The sequence below is a fragment of the Balaenoptera acutorostrata genome, chromosome 7, assembly GCF_949987535.1.
Source record: "Balaenoptera acutorostrata chromosome 7, mBalAcu1.1, whole genome shotgun sequence".
NCBI classification, from domain to species: Eukaryota; Metazoa; Chordata; class Mammalia; order Artiodactyla; family Balaenopteridae; genus Balaenoptera; species Balaenoptera acutorostrata.
Genome location: NC_080070.1, coordinates 96,557,462 through 96,572,214, shown reverse-complemented (window position 1 = coordinate 96,572,214; position 14,753 = coordinate 96,557,462). Strand labels below are relative to the sequence as shown.

Below are 14,753 nucleotides of genomic sequence, written 5' to 3'. Positions count from 1 at the left end.
ATATCTTAATTCCTTTTCTGTAAAAATAAGGACATTCCACCACTTTTAACTCAGAACCCCTCTCCTTACTTCCAAGCTATTGTTGAGTGTTTTAATGTCTTTTTTAAACCCTAAAAATTAGAAATTGTTATTATTTTATATACTTAGCATTTATATTTACTTCCATGTTTACCAATTTCTTTATTCGCAGTCTTTTCTCAGCCCTGTCTTTTCTTCTGAAGTATATCCTCCCTTTGGGTGCAGGTCCTTTTGGTGGTAAACTCCCTCAGTTTGATTGTTTCACCTGTCTTCTTGAAAGGCTACATAATTCTTTGTTGACAGTTATTTTCTCTCAACAGAGATTTTCCCACCCTTTCATGGCTTCCTGTGTAACTGTAGGCAAGTTGGCTATTGGTCTATTTGTCATTACTTGTAACCAAGATGTCTTTCTTCTCTGGGTGCTTTTGGGATCATCTTTATCTTTCTTGTTTTGTGGTTTTACTGCAACAGGTCTAAGTGAGGACTTTTTCTTTTCATTTATCTATGTGCTTCTTGTCTGTGTAGTAATATCTCATGAATTTAAAAAAAACTCTCTGCTGATATTTCTTTACATTTTCTCTATTATTTCCTTTTGAATCACACATCTGTTAAACCTCATTCTATCTTCCATCTCTCCTTACTTTCATATTTTCTATTTCCATGCCTCTATTTGCTTAATTTTGGGTAATTTCTTTGGATCTATCTTCCAGTTTGCTGCCTTTTTTTTTTTTTTTTTTTTACAGTGTATCTAATCTACTGTTTAATCCACTCGTCATTTTTAGTTTTGATATTTTTCCTTTCTAAAATTTTCACATGAATCATTTTCAAATCTTTCTGGTTCTCTGTTTCTTGATCCTTTTCTGATTCCATCTTCTTTAAACATTTTATACATAGTAATTTTGTTCCTAGTAGTTCTAACATCTGAGGTTCTTGGAGATGCAAATCTATTGTGTTTTGTTTTTCCTGACTCCCACCCATGTTGATTTATTTCCTTCTATATTTGGTAATTTTTTACTGAGGAATAACATTTGATTGAACTTACTTTGTTTCTCCAGAGAATTTGTGCTTGCTTCTGCTTGGGCGTTAGGTAGTGCTACCAACCTGACACCACTTTCACCACTTTGTTTTAATTTATATTTATATTTTAAAAATATTTATTTATTTACTTATTTATTCATTCATTCATTTTACTTTTACAGACCGTAAGGGGGAGGGAGAGGGAATAAGGAAAGAGAAGAGACCAGTCTGGCAAGAACACTGGGCACACTTGGGCGGGTCCCTCCTGCGTTATAAGAGTTCATGCAGTGTGCATTTAACCATGTGAGCAGTAGTGCCCTTACAGGATACTGATGCTCGGGGAGGAAGTGTAGAGTGGAAAAATCAAAAATTAAATCTGAAGCTTTTAAATGTTATATCAGTTTTTGTTTTTCTGGGGGGACAGAGATGCTGTGAGCTGCAAAACAGTTCAGGGAGTAGGTCTGCAGCTAGGCAGGTAGTGGCACCACGTGATCCTGCTGCTGCTTTGAGCAATTCTTCACGCTATTTGCTGGGCTCAGGCTGTAGTGATGAAACCGTCTGTACATGGAGCTTGCAGCAGATGGAGGGGGTGTGAAAGAAGCCAGAAAGGCAGCGTACCTGTGCGAGACCTGAGGGCTTTGGACGTAGTCGTACTGGCCGTGAGGAGCCACAGGTTGTTCTAGAGGAGAGGAGAGTTATAGCCAAATGACATGAGGTGGAGGAAAGGGTGTCCATGTGATTAATAAGAAAATAAATCATTATGAAGGAAAAAGGCATGTCAAATGAAGATACTAAACTCCGCCTAGAGGGAGTGCTGTTTCCATCCTTCGCGCTTCGCTCCTCCAGGAAGCCTTCCCGGATAGTGCCCCACCCCCGCAGGCCCCTGAAGACCTGGATGGACCAGGTCCCAGGGCGGCCTCCACTCGGCCTGTCTCTGGATCTTGGTCTTGCTTGGGGGCAAAGGGAGGCCAGGGAGGCACGGTAGCTGCAGTGAGGCGGGGGTCCTGGCAGCCTCAGGAGGTGACCGCGGCCTGGCCCTGGGATCTGGGCGCGGGTTCTCGTCTGAAGGGGACTGGGCCTCACCATCTCCAGGGCTAAGAGCAGAGAGCAGAGTGCCCGTGGTGGCTGTCCCCAGCTCATTCTCTTGTTTTAATTTTTATAGTAGAGCTTGATAGCATGAGTAGTGTAAATGTAACCTCCACACAAGGGTGAAATAAAGCCTAAGGATGCAAATTCTGAGAAAAAAAATTATAGTTCATTTTTTTCCACCCGGGGTTATGATGGAGATAGGCTTCCTCTGCTGGGAGGTGAATTATTTTTCTGCCCTGAGGTCTCACAAAGGGTGTACCCCTCTTGAGGGTCCTGGCTCAGTGTGAGAGTCTGAGGTGCACCTCCTGCTTTGCATAGTCCAAGTTGTTTTCTCTGGTTCTCTGTGTGACAGAAGCATTGACCTTCAGGGCAAACCAAGCTTGTTTGTTTGGTCTTGTTTTTTGGGTTATTTTTGGTTTTGTTTTCCATTTACTGTTACAGACCTGGTTTTAGCTCACTGCTCCTATTTTGCCCCTTGAACTTGAGTGATTTCCCATATTTTCATTTGAGCTCAGCAATACTTTATTTTATTGTTTCCCAGTGTTATTGCAATATAATTGACATATAACATTGTATAAGTTTAAGGTGTATAACATGACTTGATATACGTACATATTGCGAAATGTTTGCCACACTAAGTTAACATCCATCACCTTATATAGGTACAGAGATTTTTCTTCCTTGTGATGAGAACTTTTAAGATTTACTCTCTTAGCAATATACAAATACTGTATTGTATATCTTTCAAATATACAATATAGCATTGTTAACTATAGTCATCGTGTTTTACATTAAATCCCCAGAACTTACTTATCTTATAACTCGGAGTTTGTACCTTTTGACCACCTTCACCCATTTCTCCCACCCTCAGCCCCTGCCTCTGGCAACTACCAATCTGGTCTCTGTTTCTGTGTGTTTCGTTTTTTTTAGATTCCACATATAAGTGAGATCATAGAGTAGTTGTCTTTTTCTGTATGACTTATTTCACTTAACATAATGCCTTCAAGGTCCATCCATATTGTCACAAATTGAGACGATTTCCTTCTTTTTAATGGCTGAATAATATTCCACCAGATATGTATACCACATATTCTTTATCCATTCATCCACTGATGGACACTTAAGTTGTTTCCATGTCTTAGCTATTGTAAATAATTCAACAGTACTTTAAAGAGTATGTTTGTTATAATTAATCCAGGATCTAGTATTCTCAGGGAGGGATTTTCATAATTGCAATCCATAATCCTACCAGAAGCACAGTCCCCACAAGTGTATGATTTTTCATACTCGACCTAATTCCAAAATTATCTTAGGTGGCTTACAGACAGTGGTATGCTAGAGTCATCATGTACTGGCTTATGAGAAATTTATTGTTAAACTTTTAGGAATCTTGCAAGTCGTTTGTTAAACACAGCCGTCATTAAAAATTAAATTATATAAACTTACAATTAAATAAATTATATTAAAAATAAATAATAAACTCAAATTCATCACTTTCTAATTATGTTTCACTATTACTTATACTGTTGAGGTTATTTATGTCCATTGTATCTGTGTGGTGAAAATGCTACAGAAAGGCGTACTACTGCACATCTCCTCCTAAATCCACTTCGAGCAACCTCATGTTGGTATCTTGAAATTGGCCACAGTGGGAGTATTTACACCAGGGAAATGGGCACACACTACAAATCAACTCTTTATTTATTGCTTTATTGATCGTCTAGACTTCACATTGTGATGGAGAGAATGATAACAGTGCAGAGTAAACACTAAAAGTGTGTCCTGTCCATAGTAGTTACATTATGAGTAGCACAAAAAGTTGAGGAAATATTCTTCCAGTATTTGGAAGCAGTTAATGAATTTAGCAAAAAAGTTGCTTACGTCATGAGGAATGAGTGGATTTCTGACACATGACATAGATCTTTGTTGTTTCACTGTTGTCTTCCTTGTTAAAGTAAATGGAAATACCAACCAACATTCATGTCTAAACTATTCTTGATTATTGGTTGCAACCATAGGTTAGCTGTGGATAAAGGGTTTGACAAAAATCAACAAAAGCATTCTATGAGAATCAACTGGCTGCAAGGAATTTACAGTAAGAAGTATTGTGTATTTTCCTTTTGTTTACTGTGCATTATACGTCATTTATAGCAGCAAATTTGTCATATACATGTACATTCTTTTCAGAGAACCAGTTGTGGAACATTCACCAGCACACCTCTGCTCATAGGGATGTACAGATACAATAAGGTAAGATTTGAAGAAGTAGATGAGAAAGAAAAAGGAACAGCAAGGAGAGGGCCCCACTAGAGCTGGAAATGATGCTAATAGACAATTTCATATTACAGAGGGCAGACGTAGGCTATGGTAGGCCACAGATTTGCCTCTAAGCTTCCTAGCACATCTTATATAAAGGAAAATTTGATCGTGCACCGAATCTTCAGTGTTTGGGTCAGAAGTTGTGGCGTTTTTCCTAAGCCAGGTCCAGAAGGAATTTTATCCTGAGGGTGTGTGTAGAGGAACAGTGTATTTTTATAAATATCAATAATGTCCTTAAAGCAAACCCTCATTTAGAGTCACAGGGATGCTTCCGGGAGAGCCCCTCTCTGAAGGCTGAAAAATTGTTGCCAAAGTGTATTTTTTTTTTTAATAAATTTATTTATTTTATTTATTTATTTTTGGCTGTGTTGGGTCTTCGTTGCTGTGCGCAGGCTTTCTCTAGTTGTGGCGAGCAGGGGCTACTCATCTCTGCAGTGCACTGGCTTCTCATTGCAGTGGTTTCTCTTGTTGCGGAGCACGGGCTCTAGGCTCGTGGGCTTTAGTAGTTATGGCACATGGGGTCAGTAGTTGTGGCTCGCGGGCTCTAGAGCGCAGGCTCAGTAGTTGTGGCACACGGCTTAGTTGCTCCACGGCATGTGGGATCTTCCCGGACCAGGGCTCAAACCCGTGTCCCTTGCATTGGCAGGCGGATTCTTAACTACCGAGCCACCAGGGAAGCCCCAAAGTGTATTTCTGTAAGAGACACATATTGAAGTGTTTGTGGGTGAAATAATATGAACTCTGGGACTTGTTTTAAAATTCTCCACAAAACAAAGGAATAAACAAACCTCTGTTGAAGTGAATAATCAAAGCAAAAGGAGCAAAATATTGATAAATATTGGAGCTGGGTGATGGGCAATTAGGAATTCATTAAACTCTTGTCTACTTTGAGACAAGATTGAATCTGATCCATGTGTTTCTTGTCTGTTATAACAGCTCCTCCTGTCTCTCCCCAACCCGCCTTATCTCCACTTCCCCCTCCTTGCTATTCATGTGGTAGAGAAACTGGGTCTTTTGTCCTGCAGAACTTCCCACATTGTGGATTTGGCTGTTGCTTCCTCATGGTGACAAAAAGTATTACCTTAGCAGAGAAATCCATTAAACTCAGATATTATCCTACAGGAGTGATACACGGGTCAGGAATGTTTTAGTGGAAACAAGAGGGAAGAGAAATGAGCCATCTGATCAGAGGAAAGGAATCACAGTAAACAGGGGCACAGCCCACAGGGAAGGTGAGGGAAATGGGGGCTGAAAAGGAGAGGAGAGCCCAGAAGAAACACTCTAGATAAGCTTTATTTACTCCTGATTTCTGAGTTCTTTGTCTTCCAGCACCTCCCCTTCCTTACCCTGGCACCTTAACCCTCAGGCAGAGTGGTGGGGGTAGGTGTCAGGGACATTTTCCCCCTTCTGGTTGCACTGTCGAGCTAACACTTAAGCAATTTTTTTAAAAAAAGTATTTCTCTTGAACCACATGCTTTTAAAAAAGGACAAATACATTTAAAATCAAATCAGTTTTGAAGAGGCAGCGTCTTTATCATCTGCCATCCTTGGGATTCATTTCACATTCAAGTAAATAGAAAACTACTTGCAAAGAGGCACATTACACCCAGATTTACCCAGGTGTAATTTACAGGTGGCATTTCATGCCATAACTTAATGGCACTTTATCAACATTGGATTTTCTGGGCTCGCTGATTAGTTCATGCTATATGGAAAGTGCTTTGCCATAATTTTTCGTTAGCTTCACAAGTTATGCCATTTGGAACCATGTAAGGTGGCTAATGTTTCCGTGGTTTTCAAAAACACTTTTCAGTCAAGAAATTCAAGCACCAAATGCCAGTGACCCAGGGACCATTAGACATCTGAGACATGACCATGACTAAAGATTAGCTGTAACAGTATTTGGATATTTTAGAGTCTTTGAAATATATGAACACTCATTAAACTAGTGAAGATGAGCGTCAGCCCTGGGCTCTTCCTGTGGCTCAGCTGTGGCCAGAGGGTGGTGGCTTCCAGTCCGGGCATACTCAGTGCCGACCCCATCCCTCACCTCTCCTATCTGCTAAGGCAAATGCTTCTGCTTCCCAGGCATCACAGAAGATGCCCTCACGTACTCTCCAGGAAGAACCGGTAGCAGTCTAAACCTGGGAGATGCTTGACAGCTGAGAAGATCAGTCTTCCTGGAGAATTGCCTGGAGGGTTTGTCTAGGACCTACCAGTGGGTCTTCTCCAGTTTCTAAAAAATGAAATACAACAGGGTGAAATGGAATGGGGAACCATCAGAGCATGTGATAACAATAAGTACTATTTTGTGAAACCTTTGTTTCAATTATTTATGTAGGTATATATGTGTACTGAGACATAATGTGAAATGTATTTTTAAATGTGAGCCAAGTCAAAAGGCCTTGAAGAATGCTGCTCTCGGAATGTATAATTTACCGCTGGAATAAGCCAGACTAGTAAGAAGCTGTTGCCTGGACACATCACAGTGGCTCTTGAAGCAGTGCTAGAACATTTCCATAATAACAAGTTTAAAACAATACAAACCTTTCCTCTCATGTCCTACCTCTCTGAGATATATGTGAGCTTAGTGAATTCCTCTGCTCAGGTAATAAGAGTTAGCATTTGTTCAGTATTCTTTCACTCAACAAACATTTACTGAGACTGTTCAAGGCACCGAGAATATAATGGTGGGAGAAAAACAGACAAAAATCCCTGTCTTAGTGAAACTTGTATTCAAGAGTGGAGGCGGCACAGACTATAAGCAAAGGTAAATCAGTAAAACAGAAAATGTTCAGTGGTTGTAAGTGCTAAGGCAAAAAAATAAACAGAAAAAGGTAACAAGGAGCATTTGGGGGCTGTACTGGTTTTCTATTTTTCTGTATAACAAGTTGCTACAAACTTAGCACGTTAAAACAACACACATTCAAGACAGTATGGTACTGACACAAAAACAGAAATATAGATGAATGGAACAGGATAGAAAGCCCAGAGATAAACCCATGCACATATGGTCACCTTATCTTTGATAAAGGAGGCAAGAGTATGCAGTGGAGAAAAGACAGCCTCTTCAATAAGTGGTGCTGGGAAAACCGGACAGCTACATGTAAAGGCATGAAATTTGAACACTCCCTAACACCATACACAAAAATAAACTAAAAATGGATTAAAGACCTAAATGTAAGGCCAGACACTATAAAACTCTTAGAGGAAAACATAGGCAGAACACTCTATGACATAAATCACAGCAAGATCCTTTTTGACCCACCTCCTAGAGAAATGGAAATAAAAACGAAAACAAACAAATGGGACCAAATGAAACTTAAAAGCTTTTGCACAACAAAGGAAACCATAAACAAGACGAAAAGACAACCCTCAGAATGGGAGAAAATATTTGCAAATGAAGCAGCTGACAAAGGATTAATCTCCAAAATTTACAAGCAGCTCATGCAGCTCAATATCAAAAAACAAACAACCCAATCCAAAAATGGGCAGAAGACCTAAATAGACATTTCTCCAAAGAAGATATACAGGTAGCCAACAAACACATGAAAGAATGCTCAACTTCACTAATCACTAGAGAAATGCAAATCAAAACTACAATGAGGTATCACCTCACACCATCATCAAAAAATCTACAAACAATAAATGCTGGAGAGGGTGTGGAGAAAAGGGAACCCTCTTGCACTGTTGGTGGCAGTGAAAATTGATACAGCCACTATGGAGAACAGTATGGAGGTTCCTTAAAAAACTAAAAATGGAACTGCCATGTGGCCCAGTGGTCCCACTGCTGGGCATGTACCCTGAGAAAGCCATAATTCAGAAAGAGACATGTGCCACAGTGCTCATTGCAGCTCTATTTACAGTAGCCGGGACATGGAGGCAACCTGGGTGTCCATCAACAGATGAATGGATAAAGAAGATGTGGCACATATATACAATGGAATATTACTCAGCCATAAAAAGAAACGAAATTGAGTTATTTGTAGTGAGGTGGATGGACCTAGAGTCTGTCATACAGAGTGAAGTAAGTCAGAAAGAGAAAAACAAATACCGTATGCTAACACATATATATGGAATCTAAAAAATAAAGTGGTTCTGAAGAACCTAGGTGCAGGACAGGAATAAAGACGCAGATGTAGAGAATGGACTTGAGGACACGGGGAGGGGGAAGGGTAAGCTGGGATGAAGTGAGAGAGTGACATGGACATTTATACACTACCAAATGTAAAATAGATAGCTAGTGGGAAGCAGCTGCATAGCACAGGGAGATCAGCTCGGTGCTTTGTGTCCACCTAGAGGGGTGGGATAGGGAGGGTGGGAGGGAGACGCAAGAGGGAGGGGATATGGGGATATATGTATATGTATAGCTGATTCACTTTGTTATACAGCAGAAACTAACATACCATTGTAAAGCAATTATACTCCAATAAAGATTTAAAAAAAAAAAAAAAAACACATTTATTATCTTACAGTTTCTGTGAGTCCAGGAGTCTGGACGTGGCTTAAATGGTCCTCTGCCCAGCGTCTCACAAGACTGCAATCAAAATGCCAGCTGCGCTGAATTCTCATTTGGAGAATTAACTGGAGAATAATCTTCTTGTAAGCTCATCCAGGTTGTTGGAAGAATTTAATTCCTTATAGTTGTATACCTGGAGTCCTGGTCTTTTTTTTTTTTTTTTTTTGGCCACGCCTCGCAGCATGTGGGATCTTATTAGTTCCCCGACCCTGGATCGAACCCATGCCCCCTGCAGTGAAAGTGCTGAGTCCTAACCACCAGACCGCCAGGGAATTCTCTGCCCTGGCTTTTTGATGGCTCTTCACTGGAGGCCACTCTGAGATCCTAGAGGCCTCCCAGTTCCACTGGCCCTCTCACAATGTGGCAGCTGACTTCTTCATGTCAGTAAGGAAAAGCTCTTGCTCTAGTCTGCTAAGATGGAATGTTATATCATGTAATGTAATTATGGGGTGACAGCCCATTGCCTTGCTATATACTGTAACCTAATCAAGGAAGTGACATCTCATTACCTTCGCTCTATTTTATTAGTTAGAAGCAAATTACAGGTTCTGCCCTCACCCAAGGGGAGGGGGATTCGAGGTGTGGCTCCTTAAGGGTCACCTTAGGGTACATCCAGACACAGTGGGGTTGCAGTTTTAGACAGGGTGGCCAGAAAAGGCATCCCTGAGAAGTGTCATTTGGGTAAGGACCTGGGGGAGGAGAAGAGGAAGAGAGTCATGTGGCTATCTTGGGGAAGAGCACCTTCCCAAGGGAAAAAGCAAATGCAAATCCCCAAGGAACATGCCTGCCATTTAGAGACAAAATAGCCTGCGTGCTGATGAGAAAGATCAGAGAGGGACAAAAGGATGCTTGCAGGAGAAAAGGTAATTGCTGGAGAATTGTCTATGAATAAGCAAGAGGAATCTAGTGCAGAAGTGAGCAGGTTGACATTTGCTAGTAGCAAAGACAAGAAATTCATGGTAAAAGACTTGGAGGCAGAGTATATGGGCACTTATACAAGTGTAGATATGGTGATGGGAATTTCTACTTTCTCACTGAACTAGGAAGCAAGGACATCTGCTGAGAGTGAGGATTAGGGAGGAGGTGTTAGCAATTTGAGGGGGAACAAGAAGGATGACTATTTGAGGAAATAGTCATCCATGAGAATGGGATGGGAATGGCTCCCTCCCGGGAATGGACCAGGGAATGTCAGTGTTTGCTTGACAGCATACAAGGCCCACCTGACCTTAGTGGTTATGAATTTAAGGAGAGACCAATCAGCATGGTTGGGTGTTTTTCACTGACCACAGTCAGTATGTGTGGAGCTAGGCAAGATATATGCAGAGAGCTGGATTGAACCAGGGTTGTGGTTTAGGTAAGTGAATGCACAGAAGAAGAGAGGGGCAAGGTGCAAGGGAGGGGGTATGGTGATTGACCGTGGAATTTAAACTAGGTCAGATCCAGCAAACAGAAAGTTAGTAAGGATACAGTTGGATTGAACAGCACCATCAATCAACTGGATCTAATTGACATTTATACAATTCTCCATCTCACAATAGCAGAATACTCATTCTTTTGATGCTCACATGGACGACAGAACACATTCTGGGACATAAAACATACTTTAACAAATTCAAAAGAGTAGAAATCTTACAAAGTATGTTCTCAGGCCACATGGAATTAAACTAGAAATCAGTAACAGAAAGATAGCTGGAAAATCTCAAAATCTTTGGAGATTAAACAACACACTTCTAAATAACATATGGGTCAAAAATGAAGCCACAAGAGAAATTTTAAAATATTTTAAAGTAAATGAAAATGAAATTACGACATCAAATATTATGGGATGCAGTAAAAGCAGGGCTTAGAGGGAAATTTATAGCAGTGAACGCATATATTAGAAAAGAATGATCGAGTCAGTTGACGTGAGATTTAAGGCTAAACATTTTATGGAGGAGCAAGGAGAGGTGCTGAAAGTGATATGAGATGCAAGAAAGACACTTACCCTCATGGAACAAGAGAAGTAGGAGAGAACACAGCCACCACTTGAGAGCCTGCAGGGAAAGCAGTGTCCCAAGGGGAAGCTAGGTTCCAGTGAGAGCACAAAGATGCAGGAAAGTTCAGAGAAGAAATTAAGGTTGTGGAGATTTTGCTGATGATTCTCAGAGGGCTCCGTGGAAGGGTTTCAGGGAAGGGGGTCAGAAAAAGGAGTGTCAGAAAGGGGTGGGTAAGAGTTTGAGGGTTAAAGGATGCCCAACCAAAGCAAGGTTAAGGGACAGGATGAGTTGGGGCAAGTTGTCCTGATGCTGCAAGAAGGGAGGTGTAGGGGTCTCCTGGGGACACACAGAGTTCTGTTGTCACACTGCATTGAGCTGGCAGTAGAGTGCTTTACTCTTGAGTGATCAAGTCTCTTCTGACTGCTGCCGATGGAGACATGCAGAGGGCACTGTTTTCCTGAGCAGGGGAAACCATCCATGCCTGAGTCCACCAGAAAGAGTATGGGGATGAGTGGTGGTTAGGGTCTTTGAGGTTCCAAGAAAGAGTGAGTGACATGTGTGGGGTACCTTTGTCAAAGGAGGTTTACTGTAGGGATACTCAGGGAAGTAAGGAAGACAGGGAGCCAGACCTCAGAGAGAAAGGTGTTGCTAGTTAGAAGACTGTGATACATTTATTAATCATACGTATGTTTAGCGGCTATGCTGACAGACTCAACAGTGTTTCAAATAAGCAAGTGTCTTTGGCTCCTAGTTTAGTGTTTAATCCTTTTGTAAAACAGCTGCTCTTGTCTCAGTTTTTACTGTTACCGTTGCTGCTCATTCTCATTTCATGTTTTGTGTTCAAATTCTCTGAGAGGATATCCAGTCAACTCCCCCATCTAATCTACCCATCCATCCCTCCCTCCTTCCCTCCCTCCTTCCCTTTGTCTTTCCATCCCTGCACCCATCAGTACATCCAGTCATTTATTTATTCATTCATTTAGCAAGTATTTATGACACCTGAAACTGATATAATACTATATGTCAATTATACCTCAAAAAAAAAGCTTCTTTCAAGAAACAGAAACAAATATTTATGGAGTACTTCCTGTGTTTCAGGAACTGTTCTAGGAGACCGAAGTGATGAAAGCAGATAAAGATGAAGCTTACGTTCTAGTGTATATAAACAAAAACTAAATGTGTGAGAAGTGCTGTGGAGACAAATAAAGCAGAGTAAGGTGGAGAAGGAATATTGAGAGAGAGAGGGAGAGATCAGGAAAGAGCTCTCTGATAAAGTGGTGTTTGAGCAAAGGCCTTGAGGGAATTGAGGGAGGAAGCCATGCAGATACCAAGAGGAAGAGCATTGTGAGCAAAGGAAAGAGAAGGTGTTTCAGGAAGAACAGGGAGCCAGTGTAGCTGGAGTGAAGGGAAGGAGTTGTGGAAGGAGGTGAAGCCAGGTGGGTGATGGATGCTGAGCATAAGCAGGAGAGCGACCGAGTCTGACTTGTTTTATTTCGTTACAGTCGTAGAATTTTATTCAGGTTCGTAAGTGATTAATTTTCTTTCTAAAAGTCTAAACAGAAATCCTATTCATGTACAGTTTTTTGAAGTACAATTCACATTCAGTAAAATTCATCCTTTTTAGGATCTGCAGGGACGCCACCCCTGCAGAAAACAAAATTCATGGATGCTCCAGTCCCTTAGTATAACCTACGCAAATCCTCTCATATACTTTAAACCATCTCTAGATTTCTTATAGTACCTAATACAATGAAATGCCATGTAAATAGTGGTAAATGTAATGTAAATGCTATGTGAGTAGTTGCTGGGACGCTGCAAATTCAAGTTTTGTTTTCTGGAACTTTCTCAGTCCCCCCGCCGACCCCCACCGAATCCGAGGTTGGTTGAATTCACGGATGTGGAACCTGAGGAAAAGGACAGCTGACCACGTAGTTCTGTGAGTTTTGACAAACACATGGAGTCGTGTGACTGTCACCACAGTCAAGATACAGACCAGTTTCACCACTCAGAGAGTTCACTTGGGCCCCTTTGTGGTCAGCACCTCCCCTATCCACAGCCTCTGGCCACCACTGTCCTCTTTTCTGGCCTTTTAGTTTTCTGTCTTCAGAGTTATGTCTATAGAGCATCATACAAATGAAACTATACATTGTGTAGCCTTTTGAGCCTGGATCCCTCCACCTGGCATAGCGTATTTGACATTCATCTGTGTTACCATGTGTGACAGTAGTTTGGTATTTTTTTGGCCACACCGCACAGCACGCGGGATCTTAGTTTCCCGACCAGGGATCAAACCCGTGACCCCTGCAGTGGAAGCGCAGAGTCCTAACCACTGGACGGCCCAGGGAATTCCCTGGTCTTCTTTATTGCTGAGTAGTGGTTCAGTGTGTGCATGTTTCCAGTTTTAGATGAATAAGAGAGTCACTATAAAAATTCACATACAGGTTTTTGTGTGAACATAGGTTTGCGTTTCACTTGGCTAGGTACCTCAGAGCAGGATTGCAGGGTCATATGGCAAGCGTATTTTACCTGTAGAAGAAATTGCCAAACTGTTTTCCAAAGTGGTTGCATCGTTTTGCATTCCCACTATCAACGCATGTCACTTTTAAAATTTTAGTCATTTTAGTAGGTGTGTAGTGATATCTCCTTGTGGTTGTAATTAGAATTTCCCTAGTGACTAATAATGTTGGGCATCTTTTTAAATTATTCGCCTTCTGTATATCTTCTTTGATAAAATGTCTTTATAAATATTTCATGCCTTTTATAAATTGATGCTTTTATTACTGAATTTTCAGAATTTAAAAAAATATATATTTAGGATACAACTCCTTTATCAGATTTTTGTTTTGCAGATATTTTCTACCAGTCTCTGACTCTTTTTTCCCATTTTTTTTTTTTTTTTTTTTTTTTTTTTTTTAGCTACTTTATTTATTTATTTATTTATTTTTGGCTGTGTTGGGTCTTCAGTTCGTGCGAGGGCTTTCTCTGGTTACGGCAAGTGGGGGCCACTCTTCATCGCGGTGCGGGGACCGCTCTTCATCGCGGTGCGCGGGCCTTTCACTATCGCGGCCCCTCCCGTTGCGGGGCACAGGCTCCAGACGCGCAGGCTCAGTAGCTGTGGCTCACGGGCCCAGCTGCTCCGTGGCATGTGGGATCTTCCCAGACCAGGGCTCGAACCCGTGTCCCCTGCATTAGCAGGCAGATTCTCAACCACTGCGCCACCAGGGAAGCCCTCCCATTTTTTTAACAGTGTCTTTTGAATAGCAGACATTTTCGATTTTTATTTGAGTCCAATTATCAAATTTTTAGGTTTCACATTTTGGTCTATGATCCATTTTGAGTTAAATTCTATACACAGTGTGAGGCATGCATCAAGGTACATATATATATCTGTTGAACAGACGGTTCTGTCTCCTGTGAATTGCCATGGAGGCTTGTGTATGGATGTGTTTATGGGCCCTTTTCTGTTGCATTGACCTGTGTCTGCCATTTGCCAGCCCCTCACAGTCTTGATTACTGTAGCTTCGAGCTTCTCCCCTGGGGTCAGTTCTGCCTCTGCCCCCTCCCCCCACCCCAGGGTATCTGGCAACGTAGGGGGACATTTTGGTTGTCATAATTGGTGGGTGGAGGTCAGGGATGTTACTAGACATCCTATAATGAATGCACAGGACAACCTCCCACAACAAAGAATTATCCAGTCCCAAATGTTAATCATGTGGAGTTGAGGTGCTCTGTGTAGCTTTACAGTAAGTCTTGGAATGAGATAGTGTGACCCAAACAGAAGCAATTTTGGAGGAGTGGGGGAATATTATGAACGT

General features: G+C 41.4%; 1 protein-coding gene across 7 annotated transcripts in view; it reads left to right on the top strand.

Annotated features, from left to right (window-relative positions):
* Window positions 1-14,753, top strand: part of PHTF2 (putative homeodomain transcription factor 2) — a 177,496-nt gene that overhangs the window by 149,156 nt on the left and 13,587 nt on the right. For 5 of the 7 annotated variants that reach the window (XM_057549551.1, XM_057549552.1, XM_007187110.2 and 2 more), the window contains one exon: window positions 4,312-4,374. The exons of 1 other annotated variant lie outside the window; for it this stretch is intronic. The gene's annotated coding sequence lies outside the window, so the exon portion shown is untranslated. Of the gene's footprint in view, window positions 1-4,311; window positions 4,375-8,918; window positions 9,046-12,787; window positions 12,875-14,753 lie in introns of those variants that run through there. One more of the 7 variants, XM_057549548.1, reaches the window with a different exon arrangement.